Raw genomic sequence first — 11,689 nt, forward strand, 5'->3', positions numbered from 1 at the left:
AAAACAGTCATAAAATTTGGTTCTTTCATAAATTTATTATGGGTCTGCTGAAAATGTCACCAAATCTGCTGGGTCAAAAATATACATACAGCAACAAAATTTGTCAATTTTGGTGATGTAGCGAGTTGTGTCAATCAAATTAGCTTCATGTCATGGCCTCTTCACTTCTTGTAAGTGATTCTGATTGACTACAGCTGTTGACTTCTCATGAGCCCATTTAAATAGGGCTCATTTGACCCAGTGATTAGACTCAGCTACAAAAGCTACAATGGGAAAGTCAAAGGAACTCAGTGTGGATCTGAAAAAGCGAATTATTGACTTGAACAAGTCAGGGAAGTCACTTGGAGCCATTTCAAAGCAGCTACAGGTCCCAAGAGCAACTGTGCAGACAATTATACGCAAGTATAAAGTGCATGGAACAGTTGTGTCACTGCCACGATCAGGAAGAAAACGCAAGCTATCACATGCTGCCGAGAGGAGATTGGTCAGGATGGTCAAGAGTCAACCAAGAATCACCAAGAAGCAGGTCTGCAAGGATTTGGAAGCTGATGGAACACAGGTGTCAGTCTCCACAGTCAAGCGTGTTTTACATCGCCATGGACTGAGAGGCTGCCGTGCAAGAAAGAAGCCCTTGCTCCAGAAAAGGCACCTTAAGACTCGGCTGAAGTTTGCTGCTGATCACATGGACAAAGATAAAACCTTCTGGAGGAAAGTTCTCTGGTCAGACGAAACAAAAATTGAGCTGTTTGGCCACAACACCCAGCAATATGTTTGGAGGAGAAAAGGTGAGGCCTTTAATCCCAGGAACACCATGCCTACTGTCAAGCATGGTGGTGGTAGTATTATGCTCTGGGGATGTTTTGCTGCCAGTGGAACTGGTTCTTTGCAGAAAGTAAATGGGATAATGAAGAAGGAGGATTACCTCCAAATTCTGCAGGAAAACTTAAAACCATCAGCCCGAAGGTTGGGTCTTGGGCGCAGTTGGGTGTTCCAACAAGACAATGACCCAAAACACACATCAAAAGTGGTAAAGGAATGGCTAAACCAGGCTAGAATTAAGGTTTTAGAATGGCCTTCCCAAAGTCCTGACTTAAACCCCATTGAGAACATGTGGACAGTGCTAAAGAAACGGGTTCATGCAAGAAAACCATCACATTTAGCTGAACTGCACCAATTCTGTCAAGAAGAGTGGTCAAACATTCGACCTGAAGCTTGCCAGGAGCTTGTGGATGGCTACCAAAAGCGCCTAGTTGCCGTGAAAATGGCCAAGGGACATGTAACCAAATACTAATGTTGCTGTATGTATATTTTTGACCCAGCAGATTTGGTGACATTTTCAGCAGACCCATAATAAATTTATGAAAGAACCAAATTTTATGACTGTTTTTTGTGACAAACATGTATGTGTTCCGATCACTCTATCACAGAAAAATAAGAGTTGTAGAACTTATTGAAAACTCAAGACAGCCATAACATTATGTTTTTTTACAAGTGTATGTAAACTTTTGACCACAACTGTACATTAGATCACAAGGGGAACTCAATGGGATTTAAAGGCTATTATGACTGGCAATGGAGTTTACTCATCATAGTTCCAACAGACTTTTTGATTCTGAGGCAGATTTTAGATATAAAGACAGAGGTGGGAAAAATAAAGAGGGGGGAAATGTATTTGGGGGAAAAAATAACAGACATATAAGGCCCAACTAATGCAAATGACCAAGCCAATACCTAGTGCTGGATTAAATTGCAGTGTCAGCGGGGAATAAAAAAAAAAATTGTTTGTCTCGCTGCCTCACAGTACTGTAAGCCAATCAGAAGCGATACGTTTGCATGTATGAATATTCATAAGCAAGAGTCGAAATCCTATCGTCCCTTCTCTGGCTGGAAAATTAGACTCTTTTAGAATGTGTGTGTCTGAAGGGTTGGTAGTTTGATAGGTAGCTTACTAGATTAGCTACTATTCTAACCGGTCACGCAAAAACAGGCCCACACACCCACAAATTATAAACTTGCAGCAATGGAATGACTATTCACCTGCAGTTATTTTAAACTGCCACTGGTCATGTTTTCTCCAAACGCAGCAGATGATAAACCACCAAACAGACGTTTTCACTTGGAGATCAGACTGGCATTTTTGGACAACCTGAGAGGAACAGAACCATCACTGAAAGTAAAAGAAACATGTGGACTGAGGAAGTATAGTATATAGTAGTATAAATATAGATGCCTGGAGTGGCAACTATATACAAACTATTCTGCTTATTACACATCAGTGGAGTCTTACAATGATTCTGAAACAGCTAGTAAATACAAAAATGCTACATTATGCTGCTTTAAACAACAACAAGTAACTGCATTTTATAGGAGAATACTAGGAGAATAATTAGCCAAATCTAACTGGATACATAAAATTAATTTACAGTGAACGTTTCTGATGGCTGAATGAGTATGTGTGTGTTTTGGCCTTGAGTATCAGAGGGCTACAGTGTGTCACTGGTTAATACAGTGTCCCTATTGCTGACTCACTAGTGGTCTGCATGAGCTGCTGAGAAGGAACTGAGGCAAGCCAAGGACATGTTTATCACCGCACTACCCTTCATTATCTGTTATATTACAGCTATCATTACTGTAAAATAATGATTGGTATAAATATGTTCCACTGATAAAGCAGCAATTTAAATGAAAAAGAGCCACGTCGCTTAAATTGTGCATCAGATTTTGCTTCACATCACAACCTTCCGTTACAAAAAGGAAAGAAATAGAGGTGCCTCCTGAAAGTTGACGAGTCGGTCATCAGTCAATGACCCGTCAGTTGACTTGAGATTCTTCAAGTCACAGTCGACACAAAAACACGGATGCCGTTTAAAATGATAATTAGAAACAAAAGGAAATAGTCAAGAAAGAGTCAATCTGCAAAACAGACTGGTGCTATTCTATTACAAACCCTTTATCTATTTTTCCAGATAACTCTTTATATATTTTAAAATATATAACAGAGCTACGTGCTGCCATTACATGACAACACGCTCAGGTGTTTTTATACCTGAGCGGCAAAGTGGTAGAACTAGGATATCTGAAGGAGAATCTTAACAAAAAGTGAATTGTGCTCATTATTTCATTGAATATCATGCATATACATGCACGCTGTTGTATGGCTTATTCATTTACAAATCCGGTAAATAAATATGGCTGTTATTATGTTCGTTTATCATAAGCCTGTGTACTGATTTTAAAATGCTCAAATATTTCAGTAATTTTAGTTTCCATGCCTCTGTTGCATTTGAGTTTTTTAAATTTGGTGGTCATTATCAATGAAACACTGTAAGCGTTATTTTATTTCATAAATATGTGCGTTTGACATGTTGGTAATTGAATGAGGCTGCAAGGGAGACCTTTCATATTATGCCTCTTTCAATATGTACTGTGACTCGGGCATCAGACAAATTGTTTAACTGATTGCTAGATAACCTATCCATATGGTGAAAATGCATGGACAAACATTTGAATTGTCAGACTGGAGAGACAAATGTGATTCGACTGACTACTTTTTGCGTCAGGTACAGCCCTAGAACCAAACATCTTTGCTGGACAGCGATAAGACTCTGGATTCCTATTTGGTTGGTTCTACTACAACACTACACTATTACAAATGTCACTGTATTGAACAAATCTGTATACCTTATTTTTCGCACTATGAGGCACACTTACAATTCTTTAATTTTCCCAAAAATAATCATTTCAGTTTAGTTCTCCAGCACCGAGGCTGGAGTAGCATTAGCATTAGCCACTACTTTACTGTTCATAGGTGAGTATACCAGACTGTAGCCTGCTCCTAACCCCGGCTAGCACTGCTGGAGTAGCATTAGCATTGCCCGCTAACTGCAACTGCTGTTTACCCATTCAGATCTGAGTATTATCAGCCTGTAGCCTGCTCCTTACCCTGGCTAGCACTGCTGGAGCAGTTAGATGCTAATGCTAATGTTCCAGTCTTAGTGCTGGAGAAATTCTGCAATCTAAGCTTACAGTAAATAAACCAAAACGCTTTACTCACCCAAATAAACCATTTTCAGGAGAGAAATCTGCAGATTTACATCCAGCTCTCACTTCACTTTAAAAACAAGCCTTTTTTATGACAGTTTTGTTTACTTAGCTTAGCTTTACTCAACTTAGTGAGCTACCCCCCCACCATCACCCAGCGGTAAGACCTGCTGAATTAGAAGTTCCTTATAGTGTCTCTTAAAATGCGCCTGGTGCACCTTATAGTGCGAAGAATACGGTAATTTTCTATCTTGGATAGAAACACTCCTATTCAGATTTCCCCTTCATTCTAGAGAAACATGCATCAGCAGCAGCTCGAAAAGAAGCGGTGGCTGGCTTCACATGTATCGGAGGGAGCATGTGTTAGTCTTCACCCTCCTGGTGTATTGGGGCATCACTAATGATAGGGGTGAGTCCTAGTGAGTGGGTTGGGTAATTGGCCGTGTAAATTGGGGAGAAAATGGAAAAAATTAGAAATAAGATTAATTAAAATACACTGTCTGAAGCCTGAAATGCTGCTTTAGTAATGTAGTGATGGTTTTGATTTGAGAGCAGGTTTAGAGTGATACAGTTCCAGAAAAAAAGTTATTACCTATTTTACAGTTTTACAATTTAAGACATGACGTATAGGTTTGCTGGTGGTTTAAACAATAAATAAAACTGCTATATTTGTGCTGTGACTCCGTAGATACCATCACCAGCAGTGTACAGATATCCAGGTTGGCAGGTTTCTATACAGCGCACTTTCACATGATATTTTGTATATATTTTAAATGTCTACTCTTTCTGCTAAAACTTTCTAATAAATACTGCAATATTAAAAAAACAAAACAAAAAAAAAAAAAAAAAACAAAACAAAACAAAAAAAAAAAAACAGGAATTTTCACTAGTTTTTACCATACAATATCCAAGATAATATATGATAATGATATTGGGCAGATATAATCTGAAAACTGTGTGAATATTCCTTTTATCTCATACAGCAAAAATGCACGATATGTATGCTTTATTCTGCCTCATGTGACACTGCATGACTTTTTGATGGTGAAGCTAAAACGATATACTGTGCAGTTAGGTTGCACAATATTTCGTTTCAGCATCAAAAATCACAACATACACTAGGGGTGTACCATTTCATATCGTACGCGATAATATCGCCAAAAAAATATATATCGTGAACAATATTAAACCCTAAAATGTTGTGCCATATCACCCATCCCTTATCATCACCTTAGGGTATTTTGCTGTTTTTAGCAAAAGAAAAATTCACACTGTTCTCATTTCCCATTATGTATCTACTAAAGACAGATTATATCTGTACATTATCATTAATTTTACTGCAGTACTGGATACATGGAGATATATGGAGTGTATTATTAGTGTTGTGCAGTAGTGTATTCTTGGAAACAAATTCATCATCAAAAATATTCAGTGTTTTGTCATATCGCCAAGGGTATCGTTATCGCAAAAATACCATGAAATATCGTGATATTATTTTAGGGCCATATCGCCCACCCCTAACGTACACATGCACAAATAATGACCTCGCAGAAAGTGCGAGTTGGGTACACCCCTAGAACCATACAGACAAAATTACTGGACCCCTGCATATTTATTGGGTTTTCTGGTTTATGCTGGAGTAACTGTTCCTATTGTCCAGAGACAGCATTCTACTACTTATTCAGGTCAGTATTTTGGATAGTAAATCACCCTACCCAACCCTAATGTGCTGGATGGAGCTCAAACATTCCAGAGAATCATTCTTCTCCACATCTCAAAGCTGGGGGTCTTTAAATCACTCCAGCCCACACCTGGCATTACGCATAGTGTTTATGTTTATCAGCTTCTGAGAGTCCTATTCTTTTGACAGTATTCTCTACAAGGACTAGACAAGCTGCGTGTTTGTGTGTGTGTAGAATTTTAACTGAAATTCTAAATGCATTAGTAGGAGTGTCTACAAACATTTGTACATAAAAGTTGCTAAAACGATATACTGTGCAGTAAGGTTGCACAATATATTGTTTCAGCTTTGATATTGCAGTCCATAAAAAAAACTAAATTCACACAGTTCTCATTTTACATTCTATCTACCATCATTTGTTTCAAGTAGGAATGCACCGGTTTGGGAATTCTGGTCCGATGCCTACATCTGATATCACATGTATAACTTGTAAACAGAGAGACAATACAGCCACGGCATAACTTTGGAAACATATGTAACATTTATTTGCTTTATAATTTAGCTTTCAAACAACTTTATTTTTGCAAACAATTAAAGGGTTTTCTGAGAAATGTTTCACATTTTTTTGGTTTCACTACTACCTTTCATTTTATTGTTTGCATATCGTTTGAACACAGCTAAAATGCAAGGGATATAAGCATTATATTTGTTTCTAAATATATACTGGGGTGTTTAGTCTTTATGTAAATTATAAAGATGTATTTCGACATCAGCAGATATATACATTTGTAATATCGGATAAAGGCATCGGCCTATATTGGTGCATCCCTTTTCAAAAAAGGAGTATGCATGGAATTTATTTGGATTAAGGAAGCCTAAAAGCAAATGTTAGATGGTCTACATTGCATCAAAAATTGCAAGTAAGTAACTTCTGTTCCAGATTTTAAAAGGGTATTTAAAATGTGTGTATTCTAACCAAGACAGTGAATTTTACATAAATAACACAACCTAACAGAAAAATTCACTGGCTATTAAACAATGCCATTAAACACTAGCAGCAGCAACAGGGCCTAAAACCAAACTACACTTCATGACCTCAGCTAGAAGAAATTACGGGAAGAGTTTAATATACTGTGAAACTTAAAATATCTATTTAAGTTAGACAGACATTCTGAGTGTTAACTTCTGGAGAAAAGAAAGCCTAAAAGTCAAGGACAGGGGTCTAAACTGCATTATATGGTAGCTGAAATCTGGTCCATATACTAAAAGGTGATTTAAAACGTGCACAGATGGAGTACTACTAACAGCAGCAAGAGGGCATACAACCTCATGACCTTATTGACAGCTAGAAGCAATCACAGGAACAATTTGATATATTGTCAAATTTGGTTTCATATTTATTTAGCCAACTGGAGATTACATAGACTGGTCACAGCTTTAAATCCCCTTTTTAAAATTACAATAGATCTAAAAAAAACAACAAAGAAAGAGCAGTCAGTGTTGGCCAGTTGCTGTAGTAAGGCCAGCGTCGCTTGATCCTTTTCGCCATACAATAAATATGTCAGAAAGTAATGGTTTGAAATATCAGTCAAATCTAGGCATCCTTCATAAACGACACAACCAAACAGGCTACTTTACTGGCTTTTTATTGACCAACTTCTCTATAAACACAAGCAGCAGCAACAGGGCCTACAAACCAAACTTCATGACCTCACTGACAGCTAGAAGAATTAAAAAAGCTAACAAACACAGGAACAGTTTCATATACTGTAAAATAAAAAAATAGCCATTTTAGTTAGATCTGGGTTCAACAAGCATTCTCAGTATTGGTTTTATGAAGTATCTTCCTTTAAATTAGAAGTATAAATGTATTCTAATGAGTTCACGGAAGCCTAAAAGCAAATGTTTAGTGGTCTACACTGCATCACAGCACTTACATGTCTAAAATCTGGTTCAGACATATTAGATATTAATAGTGATTAAAGGTGATTTGCAAAAGTGCTTAGATGGAGTGTTGCCTCCTAATATAACCAAGACAGTGATTTTGGCACATAAAACGCCACAACCCAACAAGTTACTTTACTGGATGCTGTTGACTGGCTTCTCCTTCAATTACTAACAAGAGCAACAGGGTCTAGAAACCAAACTGCACTTCATGACCTTACTGACAGCTAGATAGAAGCAGAGGAACAGTTTGATATACTGTCAAATTAAAAATATGCATTTAGTCTAGACTGGCTTTCACCGTATTGGTTTTATGGAGTATCCTCTTCTAAATTGTGAGTATAAATGTATTCTGATGGGGTGATGGAAGCTTAAAAACAAACATTGGCTGGCCTAAACTACACCACAGCTATTAGCTAGCTCAAATTTGGTGACTTACAAACATTCTTTGATGGACTGTTACCTCTTAATCTAACCAATACTGTGATATTACACATAAAGGCGGAAGACTACTTTGTTGGCTGTTGTTGACTGACTTCTGAATGAAATACTAGCATCAGCAACAGTCTACAAACCAAACTGCACTTCATGACCTCACTGACAGCTAGAAGAAATCACAAGAACAGTTTGATATGCTGAGTATCTTCTTCTTCTAAATTGGGAGTATACATGTAATCTGATGTAGTAAGGGATGCCTAAATGCAAACACTGTCTTAACTGCTCCACAGCTCTTAAAGATAAAATCTGGTTCAGATATTAATAAAACGTGATTTAGAAACATGCTTAGGTGGAGAGTTACCTCCTAATCTAACCAAGACTGTTTTTGGCTGTTGTTGACTGACTTCTCCATTAAATAATAGCATTGGCAAAAAAGCACACAACCAAACTGCACTTCATGATCTCACTGACAGCTAGAAGAAATATTTTGATAATTTGATATACTGTCAAATCGAAAAATAATATTTAGATTAAACTGGCATTCTCAGAACTCGTTTAAAACAGTGTTTTCTACATTTGATCATACATGATTTCTAATTGGATTATGGAACCCTAAAAGCAAAGTCTGTGTGGCCACTGGTCTTGAATAAATGAATGGACTGGTCCAGATATTAAATCAAGTGATTCACAAATGTGCATAGATGAAGTGTTGTCTCCTAATCTAACCAAGACCAAGTATTTTTTACATAAAAGCCACAAACTAACAGGCTACTTTCTACCACATACTGACAGCAGCAACAGGGCCTACAAACCAAACTGCACTTCATCTATACACCTTGGTGACAGCTTTAATAGACTGTCAATTTAAAACTAGATAGTTTTTAGTATTCGTATTATTTTACAGAATATCTCCTTCTAAAATGGGAGTATACATACATGTACTCTGACAGGATTAAGGAAGCCATGGCTACGTACTGCATCACAGACAAAATCTGGTCCAGATATAGATAAAGTGATTGTTTGAGTGTTACCTTTTAATCTAACCTAGACAGCTAATATTGTTCTTTTTTAAAGACAGGATCACAGAAAAACAGTCCACTTTGATTAGCTGGCTAGGTGAAGTGATCTGGCAGGCTGTTGTTGACTGGCTTCAATAAATACTAGCTAGTGAACAAGCTGTATCGTTCCTAGCTAGCCAGCTTTCCCCCCTCATAAACCATACGCTGATACCTACAAAATATAACCTAGATAAGAGATAGCTATGTTATGTAGTTAGTGTAACCGTGTAATAGCTAGATGCCCTAAAACAGTCGCAGATACTCTGAGCTAAGAGTGGCTTGGGTATTCGCAGCTGACAGCAGGGCTTAAAATTGTAAAATTAATAATAATTAGGTTAAAAAAACAAACCCAATTCAGGCAATCAGCTAACCATAGTTAGCTGGCAGACTAGTATAAAGCCTATGAGCTTAGTTAGCTTCTTAGCTAGCTTTCAACTACTACACTGGCCCAGCTGCTATCTGGTTAGGTTTGCTAACGCTAAAGCTTTCAGGTTAGCTAGGCTGTGCTAGCTGAGCTAACATGACCATAGGGGAATAAATACAAGCACCAGAAAAAAAGTACACCAGGCTTCGCTTTCGGGGCCGTTTAACACGACGGAGGGTGAAACAGGGGTCTAGCTGGATGTGACAATAATGTGGGGAAAACAAGAAGAAAGTCAGCTGGATGTAGGTTGGAGAAAGAAGTCGACACCGACAGCAGCAGCAGCTACAACAAATAAGGCGAAGTGCTGCTGCTACGGCTACGGCTGCTGTGGATAGCTAACGCTAACTAGCTAGCTAGCCCAGCTTACTGGCTGGCTAACGTTCATTATGCTAGCCTAGGTAGCTATCTTAGCTAACTGCTAGCTGGGTGGCCTGACCCATGAGAGAGAGAGGAACGAAGAGAGAGAAGGAGAGAGAGAGAGAGACAGAAGGGGGAAATAATACATACACAGTTAAGCTACATATTGGGCAACATTAAATATAACAAAAATAACTTTAAACATATACGTACCTTGTTATTCCGCTTAACGCCGCGAAAACAGCCAAGTTAGTGTAAATACGTGTCTACGAGGCTGGTTCAAAGTATCCAGAGAAACGTCTCAAAAGCAGAGAGGCCAAGCGGAGGAGGAGGAGGCAGGGGGAGCGAGCTAACAGCTAACTAGCTAGCTAATGCTAGCGAAAGGGGGGTAGGTAGCTAACAGCTAGCCAGTGTAGTGAGAGCAGAAGAAACGGAGAGACGAGAGGAGAGATAGGGTAGAGAGAGAGATAGAGGAGAAGAGGAGGAGGAGGAGAGGCTCTCAGATCCCTCTCCCCGGATTTTCTATCTCCTAACAGCCGTCCAGCGCATCGCTGCCGTCGGTTTGAAGTCCCCGAGAGGTCGACGGCGATGGAAAAGTCCGTTTTTAAGGCTCGTCTCAAATCGACTCTGTCCCTTTAAAAAGAGAAATAAAAAAGCTGCCCCATCCGCTGCCTCTGCTCTGCTGCCTCTCTCCGGGCTGCCTGCTCGGGGTTAGAAGATGGAGCTCGGCCCCGCTGCGCCCCCATCAGGACGCTCAGACAGCTGCTACAGGACCACAATGCACCGGGCCCCTCTCTTCTCACACACAAACACACGCGCATACACACACGCACACAAACACGCATACGCACACACGCATACGCACACACGTATACACACCAGCAGAGCAGGAGGGCTGGAGGAGGTGGATGGGTGGATGGCTGGTGTGTGGAGCGTGGAGCAACAGGGACACGTTTTTTTTTCTGATTTGTGTATATTGTATACTATTCACAAGGGCTAGACAATATGGCCAAAATCTGTATCACATTATATGTGATATACTGTCTCAAGAATGATTGCAATAAATGATAATAGTGTTATTTTAGGAGCCTTTTTAATTTTTTTAAATGTTTTAATTACATTTTTATAATAATGTTAAATAATACCACCACCACCACCACCACCACCACCACCACCAACAACAACAACAACAACAACAACAACAACAACAACAACAACAACAACAACAACAACAACAACAACAACAATAATATTAATATTAATATTTATTATTATTTTTAATAATATTTATATTATTGTTATTATTACTATTAATAGCATAATAATGAAGTTACACCATTTAAAAGATCAGTGAACTTTTAATCAATAAGAATTTGAGAAAATCCTAAATAATGGGTGATATATATATATATATATATATATATATATATATATATATATATATAGTCACAGTAATTATTGCAATAAACAATAATAATTTTATTTTGACACTTTCATAATATAATAATAATAATAATAATAATCATCATAATAATAATAATAATAATAATAATAATTTAACACTTTCAAAATGTAACAATTTAGTAGCATAATAATTAAGTTACACCCTTTTTAAGACCAAATAACTTTTATTCATTAAGAATTTTGAGACATCATTAAAAAAAACTAAATAATGGATGATATATTGCCCCAGAATTATTACAATAAATGATAATGTTATTTTAAGATTTTAAGAGCCTTATTTTG

General features: G+C 37.9%; 1 protein-coding gene across 2 annotated transcripts in view; it reads right to left on the reverse strand.

Moving 5' to 3' along the window:
* The window catches only part of LOC103040376 (methyl-CpG-binding domain protein 5), a 58,245-nt gene extending 47,551 nt beyond the window's left edge, over positions 1 to 10,694 (reverse strand). The window contains exon 1 of one of the 2 annotated variants that reach the window (XM_022686554.2): positions 10,157 to 10,694. The gene's annotated coding sequence lies outside the window, so the exon portion shown is untranslated. The remainder of the gene's footprint in view (positions 1 to 10,156) is intronic. The other variant, XM_007257545.4, reaches the window with a different exon arrangement.
* Between the last annotated feature and the right edge of the window lie 995 nt (positions 10,695 to 11,689).

This window comes from Astyanax mexicanus, chromosome 5 (assembly GCF_023375975.1).
Source record: "Astyanax mexicanus isolate ESR-SI-001 chromosome 5, AstMex3_surface, whole genome shotgun sequence".
Lineage (NCBI taxonomy): Eukaryota > Metazoa > Chordata > Actinopteri > Characiformes > Acestrorhamphidae > Astyanax > Astyanax mexicanus.